The sequence below is a fragment of the Budorcas taxicolor genome, chromosome 3 (genome assembly GCF_023091745.1).
Source record: "Budorcas taxicolor isolate Tak-1 chromosome 3, Takin1.1, whole genome shotgun sequence".
NCBI classification, from domain to species: domain Eukaryota; kingdom Metazoa; phylum Chordata; class Mammalia; order Artiodactyla; family Bovidae; genus Budorcas; species Budorcas taxicolor.
In genome coordinates, this window is record NC_068912.1 from 66,400,984 (window position 1) to 66,415,161 (window position 14,178).

Genomic DNA, 14,178 nt, shown 5'->3' on the forward strand with positions numbered 1-14,178 from the left:
GTGGAGAGGTCTGACACAATGTGGTCCACTAGAGAAGGGAATGGCAAACCACTTCAGTATTCTTTCCTTGAGAACCCCATGAACAGTATGAAAAGGCAAAATGATAGGATACTGAAAGAGGAAATCCCCAGGTCAGTAGGTGCCCAATATGCTACTGGAGATCAGTGGAGAAATAACTCCAGAAAGAATGAAGGGATGGAGCCAAAGCAAAAGCAATACCCAGCTGTGGATGTGACTGGTGATAGAAGCAAGGTCCAATGCTGTAAAGAGCAATATTGCATAGGAACCTGGAATGTCAGGTCCATGAGTCAAGGCAAATTGGAAGTGGTCAAACAGGAGATGGCAAGAGTGAACATCGACATTCTAGGAATCAGCAAACTAAAATGGACTGGAATGGGTGAATTTAACTCAGATGACCATTATATCTACTACTGCGGGCAGGAATCCCTCAGAAGAAATGGAGTAGCCATCATGGTCAACAGAAGAGTCCGAAATGCAGTACTTGAATGCAATCTCAAAAACAACAGAATGATCTCTGTTCGTTTCCAAGGCAAACCATTCAATATCACAGTAATCCAAGTCTATGCCCCAACCAGTAATGCTGAAGAAGCTGAAGTTGAACAGTTCTATGAAGACCTACAAGACCTTTTAGAACAAAAAAGAAGTCCTTTTCATTATAGGGGGCTGGAATGCAAAAGTAGGAAGTCAAGAAACACCTGGAGTAACAGGCAAATTTGGCCTTGGGATGCGGAATGAAGCAGGGCAAAGGCTAGTAGAGTTTTGCCAAGAAAATGCACTGGTCCTAGCAAACACCCTCTTCCAACAACACAAGAGAAGGCTCTACACATGGACATCATTAACATTAGGTAATATGAATTGCATGTTTCCTGAGGGCCAGGCTCTGTGTTGAACAATTTATATCCATTATTATATTTAATCCTCACAACAGCTTTCTAAATACATTATCATCTTTGTATTACCAATAAGGAAATTGAGCCTTGGTGAGAGTAAGTTATTTGCCTAAGGTCACAAAGATAGTACTTGTCAGAGCCAGGATTCAAGATCAGTTCTCACCAACTTCAAAGAGGTTTACATTGTTTTGTTACCTGTTATTTACAATGCTGACATCAAAGGCCATGTTCCCAAAGGTCATGATATGCATAACACAGTGAAAATAGAGGCAACACTATTTTGGAAAACTCATAAGTTTTTTTTTAAATAAGGAAAATTTTATTGATCTTGTATTTTTGTGCTTGAGAAAAGTAAATGGTGAATGAAGTCATATTTTTTTTAATTGTTTAAAACATGTCTAAAATGGACCTTGAAGACTAGTCCAATCCCTTGGCTCTAAAAATGGAGGAACTGAGGGCTGGAGAGGCTAATGCAACTTAAATACACAGGATGGTAGAAGCTGTGTGGAGGTTGTAAAGGGACTTCTTATATTTACCAAGTCTTTGTTTGACTTCATTTTCCTTCAAAAATACAATTTATTTTGCTAAAATCTACAATGCTACTCAAGCTTGCCAACCATAATTTCAGTAATTTTTAGGGCCCAACTACAAAATGGAAGAGAAGAAGGAGGGTTAAGAATATGCCACTAGGGACTTGCCTCGTGGTCCAGTGTCTAAGACTGTGATCCTAATGCAGGGGTCACAGGTTCGATTCTTGGTTAGGGAACTACCCATATGCTACAGCTTAGAGTTTGAACACCACAACTAAAGATCCCTCACAAGTAACAACGGTCAAAGATCCTGTGTGATGCAACTAAGACTTGGTGCAGCCAAATAAATAAATACCCATTTTTTAAAAATTTAAAAAGCATGCCATTGGTTTAAAGATTAAGTTCAATAAATATTTACTGAGTATCTTTTGAGTACCAAAGATGTTTTAATGCAGCTTTTTTATACCAAAATGATTAAGTGAAAAATTGTACCTTTTGTTATCAAGTAATACTTGCCATAGATATTGCCATTCCTGAGCCTTGCCTCAACTCTCAACTTCCAACCCTCTCTCTACCTCTCCGAGTTTCACACCATTTCTGATTTCCCAGCTTGAGCTTTAAACCATAAACACCCATAAACCTCTGGGAGCTCAAAAACTGTGCAATTACTACCTGTTAAATGGCTTTTTAAGCCCTATTAAAATATGTCTGAATTGGAACAGCTCTCCCTGCTCTACAGTTAGAATTCCAGCAAGTTCATCAAAGACCTGATTAAATCCCAGAGGTACATGAAGGAAGCTAGTGATGAGGACAAGGAAGAGGCCACAGGGTACGAAGGATCAGTGCCTGCAAGCAAGAATTGCTGCCCTTGCCCTTTCCTTTTCTCACCCAGGTCTTTGGTGAGCTGTGCTAATAACTGCTGAGCCTTTAACATAACCCTTTGTGTCCCAGTGAGGACATAATACATTTGGCTTTGTAGTTACTCTTTGCAAATATTTGCTGGTGTTAAACTTTTATTATTCAAGATGGAGAGTGACGAGAAGTCATTTAGGATAATAACGGCCCCTATTTCTTACTCCAATTGTGAAGTCAGTAGTATTCATTAGTCCACTAACAAAAATGATTATTAATGGATGAAAAGGAGAAGTAGTATGCATAGAAAACAGCTTTTCTCACATCCTTTCTCAAAATGATGGAAAGTGAGTAGAAAAGTTTTCTCCTTGTTCTTTTTCCAGTAAATCATTAAATGGTGTTCATAGCAGATCCAACCACCACTAATAAAGCAACTTACTGAGTAGACAGGAAATAAAACATTAAAACATAATGATGATAAAATAGGGTAGGGGAAGAAGCCCCCAAAAGGAAATCCCACACAAAGTGAACATCTAGTTGCTAAGCTGCATCCTTTCTTTCAATCTTTTCACATACTTCACTGCAAAGCAAATACTAGATTTCCTGTTAGGTATAACCCTTCCCCATTATGCTTTCTCCAAGACAGAATTATGTTCCACTCTGGGCAGCCAGCAGTTGGCAGCCAAGGCATCAGGGTTTCTTTCCTGGAAGGAGTAAAGCCATGGAATGGAGTTCCACAGAAGGTTGTGTTGAAAATCAGCAGAAATGTCATGGTCCCTGGGAGGTAGAGGAAGACCCCTCTGCAGCAGCAGGTAACTGAAACTCTGTGGCTTTAGATTAGTCCCTCAAGGAAAGAAAAAACCCTATCACTCACATGCTCTCAATGCACAACTATCAGTGAATACATCTAATATGTCATAAAGGTCTAGAGATTCAAAGACTCCTCATAGATACTGTATTTTGAACTGAAAAGTAAAAAAGTGATATATGACTCTCTAAATGCTGGAAAGTTCATGCTCATTCATCTACTCACAATCCTCTATTGGACAGGTGCTTTTTTGCCAAGTTCTGTGGTGCATACTAGATGTACAAAGATGACGAGGACCAGCCCTCGTACACAAGAAACTCCCAGGCTAGGCAATGATCCACTGACATACAGTGGGGCAACATAATCCAGTTACAATATATTAAGAGTCTTAGAGATTAAAAAAAAAAAAAAGGAATCTCATACATATTGTGAACTTTCCTATCTCCATTCAGACATTTCCTTCAATCCAAAATCTAAAAAGCCTGCCACCCATGCACCCACCCTATCCCCAGGCTTTTGTCTATTGAGACTCTGCAGGGATGTGACTGCCTGGGTGGAATCACTCTTTCTACTTCTCTCACATCATTTAAATCTAGCACCTCATTTGAATGTCTGAGTCACCTTCCCTTCAAGTCCAATTGGTGTAACATGTATTTGTCACCCTGACTCAGAGATGAGACCTTAGTCATCTTTCTCTCTCCTATGAAGCTTAACACAGTGCCCTGCTCAGTTGATATCCTAATGGCATTTTCTACACATTCATTTACTTCATTTAATAAAACCAACCTGTGTACTAAGTTTTATTAACCTCATTTTGTGGATGAGAAAATTATGACTTTATCCAATTAGCACTATAATGTTTGATGTCAAAAGAATGGAGAAAAAAAATACAAGAAACACTGAAGCAGTTATAGAATCAATGCTCCTCTAAGAAATACTCACTTCCAGAGATAATAGTAGATAAATGTCAGGACAACATGGTACTTATCATTTTTTATACTCTCTGGTGAACAAATTAAATCAAAGGAAAGTAAACTCAGAGTAAGGTTTATTTTATAAGGAAAATTATCCAACCATTAGAAATACCTTTCTGATGATTTTTATTGTAAAATGAAATCCTAAACATCTTCTGGGGTATCTATATTTGGTGTTTTATCAACACCATTGCCAATTTTCATAAGCTTGATGGAGTACTTATGACTATTTCACTTTCTAAAGCAGTACTACCCAATAGAAATGTAACACAAATGCCATAATTTTAAATTTTCTAAAAAAAATCACATCAACAAAAGACATAGGCGAAACTAATCTAATTTCCTCATATAACCCCATATATCCAAAATATCATTTCAACATCTAATCATTTATTTTTAAAATGAAATTGAGAGTTTACATTTTTAATAAGTTTTTAAGATCTGATGTATGTTTACCCTTTTGTGTCTGACTCTTTAGGACCCCACAGACTGGGGCTCATCAGGCTCCTCTGTCCATAGAATTCTCCAGGCAAGAATACTGGAATGGGTTGCAATTTCCTTCTCCAGGGGATCTTCCTGACCCAAGGATCAAACCTGGGTCTCTTGCATCACAGTCAGATTCTTTATCATCTGAGCCACCAGGGAAGCCCCCTGAGCCACCAGGGAAATCCCTAATTTGGACTAGCCACATTTAAAGTACTCAATATCTATACTTGGCTAGCAGCTACCATTGAGCAGCTTTGTTCTAGAATCCCATGCCTTTAACAATTTTTTTTGTCTTTAATAATTTTATACTTTGTATTTTTCCCATCTCCATATATCTATACATGTTGTTCCCCTGGCCAAAAATACCATGGCTGAAACTCGACTTCTAAATCTAGTCTATATTTAACAAAATCTTCCCCATCCAATAAAGTCTAGCTAAACAACATTTTCTAATAACACCCTAAGCTAATGCTATTACTTCATCTTCTATACACCTATCAAATTTTATATATTTCTTGTGGAACTTACCATGTGCTGCTTTGTAAACTTCTGGCAGGTAGGAATTCATCTTATTGTCATATTTGTCTTACTGCATGCCTGTCACTGATTTATAGCAGAGACAACTTAAGGCAAGGAGAAAGCCACGGCCCTTTGGGGCCAGATGGAGAGCTTAAATTGTTATTGTGCTGGACATCAATATCTACAGTACCCATTCCCCTGCCCCCTCAAGTTTCATTCCCCATTTTAAGCCATATGATAACTTGGGGATGAGTGACCCCATCCTCGGTTCCATCAGAAATGAATCATGATTAGGTTTCAATCAGTTAATGACTAATTCATAATCCAACTTAGGCCAGTTAGGTACAAAGAAGAGGGACTTTCCTGGTGGTCCAGTAGCTAAAACTCTATACTCCCAAGGCAGGCTGCCCGGGTTTGATGCCTGGTCACAGAACTAGATCTCACATGCTGCAACTGAAGACAGAAGAGCCCATATGTCGAAACTAAGACTCAGGGCAGCCAAACAAATAAAATTATTTTTAAAAGATACAAGAAAGGACTTGTTAAGATTTCTGGGGAAGGAATCTTCTTTTCCACAGAAGCTGCTAGAAAGGTATCTCTCCCGCTCTGATGTGACTAACTGCAGCTGTCACTTCAACGTTAGAAGACTGACCCTGGGGACAAAGCTGACACATGCAGAAGGGTAGAGCCTCTAGATCCCATCTCACCTGAAGACATTCAGCAATGGACACTGGAAGCTGTTACCCCCTTCCCCTCCTAAGGTAATATTCAGATAGCAGGTATAAAGTGCTTCCCTGGTAGCTCAGTCAGGAAAGAATCTGCCTGTGGTGCAGGAGACCCGGCTATGACTCCTGGGTCAAGAAGATCCCCTGGAGAAGGAAATGAAAGCAAAGCACTCCAATATCCTTGCCCGGAAAATCCCATGGACAGAGGAGCCTGGTGGGTTGTAGTCCATGGGTTGCAAAGAGTTGGACATGACTGAGTGACTTCACTTTTATACCTTCTATGTGTTTTGGAGGAAAATTCACCTCCTCCGTTACAGACATAAGGCTCAAACTAGTAAAGCGGTGACATAGGAGTAAGCATGTGGCCCAATCCTGGCCAACAGGACATGGGAGGAAGTCCAGGAAGCTTCAGAGAAGTATCTTTTCATTCCTAAGAAGCAAACACAGTAAGACAACCATCCCCTCTGCCCCTGTAGGTACCCTTACCTGTATGCGATCTAGGAACTTCCACCACCACCTTACTACTAACTGAGGAAGAGATCAACACCAAGAAAGGCAAAGATTTGGAGTGAACCTAGGTCCTTGACATTGGTGAGTTGCTCTGATAATCAGCTCTGGCAACCACAGTACCTCTTGTAAGAAAAACAAGTTGTCTTAGGCAGTTCAACTAGCTCTGTGCTACTTGTAGCTGAAAAAATCCTATCTGATACACAGTCCTATCCCAGAAGCCAATAATTTCACCAACCAATTTCGGGCTAACAGATTTCTGACTGATAGAATTATTATCCTTTGTGTCTTCATAACTCACAGGGGGCTTTTTTGTTTTGTTTTTGGCGTCACCACACCACTTGTAGGATCTCAGTTTCCCAACCAGGGACTGAACCTGGGCCTAGGCACTGAAAGCACAGAATCCTAACCACTAGACTATCAGGAACTCCTTATAATTCACAGTTTAAAAGTTCTTTCTACTTATCTCATTTTATCCTTAAAAAAAAAAAGAGGCAACTCTGAGGTCTATGGTGAATTGTGTTTCCTTTAATGCATGGAAGTGTTATGTAATTGCTATGAATTGAAGGGTTATGCAATGAAATGCTAGGCATTGAAGTGTTATGCATTCTTATCCTATAATTTCATATCCTCTCAAAAGTTTCAGGCACAAAGTGAAGCCTTCCCCTTACTCCAATATCAGCAAAACAGCTATCTAGAAAAGAGCTATGTTATACTTGGAATGGTTATGAAAAAGAAAGGAAAAAATAGAAGTAAACAAAAGAAGGAAACAGTGGGTTAAGGGGTAAAAGACCCACGTCTAGTCCCAATTCTGTACTCTCACGAGTTCAGTCATTTGACCTTCTTGGTCTTCATGGACATCCAGGCATTAGTAAAGCTTGGTCTACATCACACAGCTATTACCAAAACTCAGTGAGAGAGTATACATAAAAGTGCTTTTTAAACTAAAAATCTCCAAAGGTTGTTATTAGTATTATCCCTGGAATACAGGTGCTCCTTGAATAATATTTATACCTACGCTTGACAGCTTCTTAAATTGCATTATTTTTCCTGAAAATTAGATTTGCTCCTTTTTAATGTCATAACCAGGATGGATTTCATTTTCTCCCATAAATTACAGTATCCTTTGACTTTTTTTGTTGAGTGTAACTTATGACCATTTTTTTAGCATGCTTTTATATTTCAATTGCTATTTTTCAGTTCTTATCACATGGTTATGATTATTCACCCTAGAAACTCAATATGGCTAGAATGATAAGAGTCTGAACTACTGTATAGAGCCATTAATATAAAATAATATTACTTTTTCTCTGGTGGTGCCATTATATATTCCATAAGTATGCCTTGTGAATACATTTAAATAAATCATTTGCCATTAGTGTTTCAAAAGATATTCTGGCCCGCAAACAGATGACAAATCTCTCCAAAAACACATCAGATTCATTTTCAAAACTCCAGGAAGTCCATTTCCAACTTTTTGTTTAATGCCTTCCTTAAACAGGAACTGAGTTGGCCCAAGATTCCACATGTTCCAAAATCTCTGGAAGAAATTATGGGCTTATATGGCTCGCATTACAGTATTTGGGAATGTGATTTTAAACATAAGCAAACTAAAACAGTTACCTCCTGTGATTATCTAAAATAACAGTGTTACCAAATACTTTAATACAACTACTTTCCTACATCTCAATCTACCAAGAACCTTGCTAACTCTTTATATTTTTTTAAAATAAGCATTATAGAAATATCAGCCAATGTCATTACAGAAAATAAAGATGAGAAAGTACATAATAACACTAAACCTAGTAATTAACCATACTTTCATCCAGAGTTAATACCACCATCTTTGTACACAAGAAAACCACTTGGATTATGTTTTCTTTGTTAATGACTAAGGTTCTATCTGGGCTATTCTTGGATAGAACTATTTAGGCTATTATCTAAACCTCACAGACTTTTCCTCAAAAAGAGAAAAAAAAAAATACTATGTATTTCCATCTAGTCAATTGCCTTTAAAATAGCAGGAATTAAAAACAACCTGCCTGGAAAATCTGATGGACAGAGGAGCTTGGTAGGCTGCAGTCCATGGGGTCGCAAAGAGTCGGACACGACTGAGTGACTTCACTTTCACTTAAAAGCAACCTGAAACTAAGAATAACTATTGAGTAAAAAAGATAACCCACTTATCCTGAGTGCTTGAACAAAAGAAACTATAGCCAAGCCAGAGTGGCAGAATTATATTACTCAAAACTCTTTCCAAAAACTGAGTGTCTTATTCTACATGATTCCCCAAAATATTTGGTAGATGTGTTGTATCAAGGAATTTCTAGAACTCAAACAATTCTTCAGTGACATTCATGACTGGGACACCTGCCCATCCCTCCGAGCTCTACACATTTTGGAGACTGGCTCCCAGCTCTAGTTAGGCCACTGTAAAAGTGAAAGAACTGGGAAGATAAAGGTCTAGAAGAACAAAGTAAATAAAAATTAAGATCTCAGAAACACTAATTGATCACTTATATGTACCAGGCATTTCCACATACTACCTCATTTAATCCTATGACAATTCTATGTGAGAGGCATTACTACACCCATTTTTTACAGATGAGAACATAAATATTTAGAGAGATAAAAACAGTTTGTGATTAAGTAGTATTTGGTGCACATGTAACTTCAGCCCTGGTTATCCAACCCTAAGCTCTTTCCCCTACAATATTGCCTCTCTCATACCTAATATCTGCACAAAGAGATCCAAGTTACCAATCACTTCCTAAAGCATTAGCTCAGCTAATCCATTAGCTCAGTGCATCAGGTCATGAGTGCAGGCATCACTACACTCTATGCAGAAGGAAAAAAAAGCTCAACACTCCTTATATGATTTGTCTAAGGTCACATAGCTAGTGAATGAGAGTCAAAACTGGAATTCAGACTTTTGTGCTTTTTCTAAGCCATGATACCATAGCTGTGATGTAAATATAAATTCAACTTTAAACCTAAAACTCCTAGAAGGCAGAGACTAAAAAGTTTTTGCTCTACATGGAGCCAAATACACTGTTTATTTAATAAACCACCCACTTCTTTAAAAGAGTTAAGGAACTTCCCTGATGGTCCAGTGGCTAAAACTCCATGCTCCCAATGCAGGGGGCTTGGGGTTAGATCCCTGGTCAAGGAACTAGATCCTACATGCTGCAACTAAGACCTGGTGCAGCCAAATAAACAAATATAGTTTTTAATTTTTTTTTTAAATGAGTTAAGGTGGCTTACAAAAAGGAGCTTTTGTAATCGGACTTTAAAAATCAAATGTATTATAAAATGAAATATCAATCAAAATATTGATATTAACCACCTAATATGTTTGATTTATACCAAAATACTAATACAGGGAATTCCCTGGTGGTCCAGTGGCTAAGACTCCACTCTTCCAGTACAGGGGGCCCAGGTTCAGTTCCTGGTCAGGGAACTGAGATTCTGCAGGCCGCAACCAAAGATTCTGCATGCTACAACTAAGACCCAACACAGACAAATAATTTTTTTTAATATTATTACATTGTTTGACTTAACATGTCATTTTAAATTATTTCTTCCAGTTAATTTTAAAACTGACCATAACCCAAGGAAATGAATAGAATTAAATAGATATTTAAGATCTGTTATTTTCCCAGTATAACACATGTAATAAATTTCTAAAGGTTTGTTTTTTTAATATATATCATTTTATAAATACAATACCTTTGCCTTCACCTTGACAATGGCTACAGTCATCTAGAAAAAAGTTTCAGTTTCTCAAAGATATAAAATTGGCAACAAGACAGATATTTAGAAACCTGATACTGTATGCTCTATTTTAGACCTTCATAAGGATATTGTACAAAGCCCGGCCTCGAACTATGTAGAACTTTCTATAAATGATTCATTTCTAAATTAGCTGTCCTGGGTCAGCAGTGGCATCTTAAATAAAAGGTGATTCATCCTTTGTACCGTTCTTTCCCTGGTACAATCACTGTTTTTCCCCATTTTTTTTTAATGGACAAAATAATGTGACAAAAATAATTTTATTCCCTACCCCCCAAAAAAGGAAAATCAAGTCACATGTTTTAATCTATGAAATGACTTCCCAGAGTAACCAAAAGAACATTTTCCTTTGTTAATGAAATCTAATCAAAGGAACTATGTTATCAAAGAAAGTAAAAATCTCAAACCAATTCTTGAAACATATGAAAAGGTTAAAAGAACAGCGATAGGTTTTAGTCTTGCCTTTGTGGATATTACATAGACACTAATGCAATGAGTAAGATAAATCAAACATGGATAGCTATATATATCCATCCTCTTCCACAATATGCTTCAGGTCAGAGGAGATATCTGAGCTTTAGCCTAGTATAATAATGCTGGAAGGTTATATGCCAATTTGAAAGACATCATAAATCACCAATATTCCCCATGTCAGGCGCTATCTCAAATTTTCCAGGTTTCTAAACCACTTATCCTCTTAAAAGTTTCCTCTTGTTTGGCACTTAAGATGCAAGAGAACCTCAAAAGGGAAGGAGAAACTATAATGAGATATTTAACATCCAAGAATATAGCAGTTTGTGAGACATTAAATTATAATTATTAGTAAAGAGAACTATGACTAACTTTCCAGTTTACTAAATATACAAACATGAACTATTTTTTTTTAAAAAAAATAGCTATTTGATCCCCAACGGGTCCTTAAACAAAATTTTGAAATTTGTTTGGCAAAATGCTCATGTATTACCACATTCATATTAACCAGGAAGCAGACTTATAACACTTACAATGAAATATCTATGAGGTATGTGATATTTCAAAACCACCCAAGGGAATTAATTCCCTGGCAGTCCAGTGGTTAGGACTCTGTATGTTCACTGCTGAGGGCCCGGGTTCAATTGCTGGTCAGGGGACTAAAATAAAAGACCACAAGCCCTGCAGCATAGCCAAACAAAAACAGAACAAAAACCCATCCGAATAAATCATGGAAAACTGGAAAGCAAGCATGGGGAGCCAGCAGGGGTCAAAACAGAGTGATGAGGGGATGTGATCCTGACAGAAAGAGAGGAGCGCTTTATGAAGAAAATGGGCCATGCAAGAAACTGTAAACATCTTGAGAGACAGAAAGATTGCAATTGATCTTTATTCTAAACTAGGACACCTGAAAGACATTAGAAAAATATACTGCAGAGTGACAGGGCAAGAGGAGACAAAGGAAAATGTACTATGGGGCTCCCTCGATGAGAGGTGACTAAGGGCTGGGGTGAGGGAGTGGAGGCAACTTACTGACTACCCTAGACCCTTAGTCATTAGAAGGCTCGAGATGCACAGAAAACCTCACCCATGGGTAGGGCCGGTGAGACTCAAGGGAGAGTGTGTGAAGATTCTTCTAGGCTTGGGTTGCTCAATTTTGAGCCACCTCCCACCCCAGGGGTAGAGAGCGCCAAGAAGAGAGACTGGGAAGACATGGAGAGGAGCTGCCAGGAATAGAATCCTGTCATAGCATCGGAGACACTTAGTCACAACCCCAGCTAGAGCCTCTCACCTTTGCTCCAGAGTTGTTTATGACCCGCTCCCACCCCACCCCCTCACGAAGCAGCTTCTTCCCACCCTCAGCTGGCCAACATTCCTGCCCTTCCTGCCCGTGGGACTCCCGGGACTGGGGCAGAGGGAGGAGTTAGAGAAGAGGGGAGGAGGACCCCACAGGGCCAGGAAGCTTCCCGAAGAAGCTGGCAGGCTGCTGCAGGGTTCCATCCTCAACTCCCAAGAATGTGTCACCAAGCCAGAGCCAGGACAGGCAGTACCAGAGTCTCCTGGCTTCAAGCTTGGTGCTGACACTGTACCTTCACTATCTGCTTCTATTTTTATCCATACAACCTCCTCTCCCCACTCCGCCCCCAAATGCCTACCATTCAAAACCTTCCTTACCGCCCAGGAAACTGGCTTGACTTGTGGGTGCTTAATTAGCAAATGTACAATAAACTTTCTCACATCACCTTTTTTTTTTTTTTTTCCTTTTCTATAATTAGAGGGACTCTGAGTCCTAGTTTACCCCTGTTGTCCCAGAGTAATTATTAATATCTTCCTTTTCACTCTGTGAAGTGTCTGGGTAGGAAATATAAGTTCCCTGGCCATCTATTTATAATACTTCTTCTATTAAGCTGATCAAATAAGCACGCTTCCTTTTCAGGAGGATAAGACCAGACAACATGAGATAAAAGGAAAAACATATGATTTGCATGTTGAAGTAAGGTAATGGTAGAGTTCTTCCTCTATCCTTTAGCACCAAAGTAATCTTACCCAGAAGCTTCTTGGAAGTCAGTGTCCATGATTGAAGCACAATTAAGATTCTATGAGTCTTAACAAGTGTGGGGAGAGTTGAAAATGAGCTCTAAGTGTTCTGTGGGAAAACAGAGTAGAATAATTTAGAATTCCATGCTGAGGAAAATTCTGTCACAGGTATGTCTAGAGATATGACAAAAAGAAATATGGGTATTCCTACAGAGTTATTTTTGGCTCAAGAGAAATAAGCATTGATAATTCAATGCAAAATAATTCTGAATAAATTAATATATTTAATATTTCAAGTTTAACTGAGATTTTTGTTGACTGAAATAGTTTATTAGGTTTACACTAAACTTTATTGAAGAAGCCCTTCTCAGAGTCCACGTTAGTTACCGTAACATAGAATTCCACACTGAGATAGCTTAGTTTGAGGATCATGTATAGAGACAAACTTTTAAATTTGCTTTCCACACTTTCTGGGATTAGGCAAAAAGTAGGAGAATGAAATCGTACAGGTCCAGAATAGAAAAATTAAAAGGAAAAAATTACAAAAGATTAGTCAAAAATTGCCTAAAAAGCATCTTTTTTGAAGAAAAGAAGGAATGAGAACTAACATATATTGAATCATTGTTCTCGATACCTAATATGCTATGTCATTCAGTTCTAACAACACTCCTATAAGGCAGGCATTATTTGTATATTTTCCAGGTTCAATTCCATTACTCAATTTTCCAGGTGAGAAAATTGAAGCTCCTCAGTGGCATCTCTAGGCACCAAACTCAGGGCACACCATCCTACCCAGAAAGCACCTCCCCACTAGACTGACCTAAAGCATTGCTGTCATGCCACCCTGACTATCACAGGATCCTACAAGCCTGTGAAATAGCCACAGCAGATATGCAGCTTTGAGCTATTGCAAAAGCTTGGAATCTCCCAAATTAACCATCCATGTTTCACTCCGTATAATTACAATCCTATAAGACTGATCCTAAAACTAAAAATGTAAAACAGGAGGATTTTCTACTGTTTTTCCCTTCCTGTTGCTTTCCCATTTTGCCCACCGCCCCCTCCTTTACTGCCTAGCTTCACCACACAGAGCAAGTGCTTAACCTCAAGCAAACTGGCATAAAGCAATGCTGCCAGTGGGTGGTTGTGAATTGACAGTGGAAAACTGTTTGAAATGTTGTGGGAGCTTTTTTGGTTGTGACAATGATTATGTGACACCACTGGCCCTGGGAGAGGTAGAGGATGAGGTAAGGATACTGCATGAACTCTAACCTCAGAGAGGTCCAGCTCAGTGAAGAGATGTTTGGCATTCTGCATGATTTTCTCTCTCTCTCTCTCTCTCTTTTTTTCCTTTTTGGCTGTGCTGAATCTTAGTTGCATGCAGGATCTAGTTCCCTGACCAGGGATTGAACCTGGGCCCCCTGCATTGGGAGTACAGAGTCTTAGCTACTGGACCACCAGGGAAGTCCCCTGCATGATTTTCAAATGTCCTACTAGAGATTCATGTCAGGAAGAGAATATATACATAATGATTAAAACCTAGATCCTCTGTGTTACAGATAAAGT

The 14,178-nt window shown here is 38.7% G+C and overlaps 1 protein-coding gene and 1 non-coding gene across 2 annotated transcripts in view; both read right to left on the reverse strand.

The window, feature by feature from the left end:
• GIPC2 (GIPC PDZ domain containing family member 2) overlaps positions 1–14,178 on the reverse strand; it is a 96,123-nt gene that overhangs the window by 67,981 nt on the left and 13,964 nt on the right. The gene's annotated exons all lie outside the window — the stretch shown is intronic.
• TRNAG-CCC (transfer RNA glycine (anticodon CCC)) lies at positions 14,004–14,076 on the reverse strand. The gene has a single exon. It is a non-coding gene; the product is annotated as a tRNA-Gly (tRNA).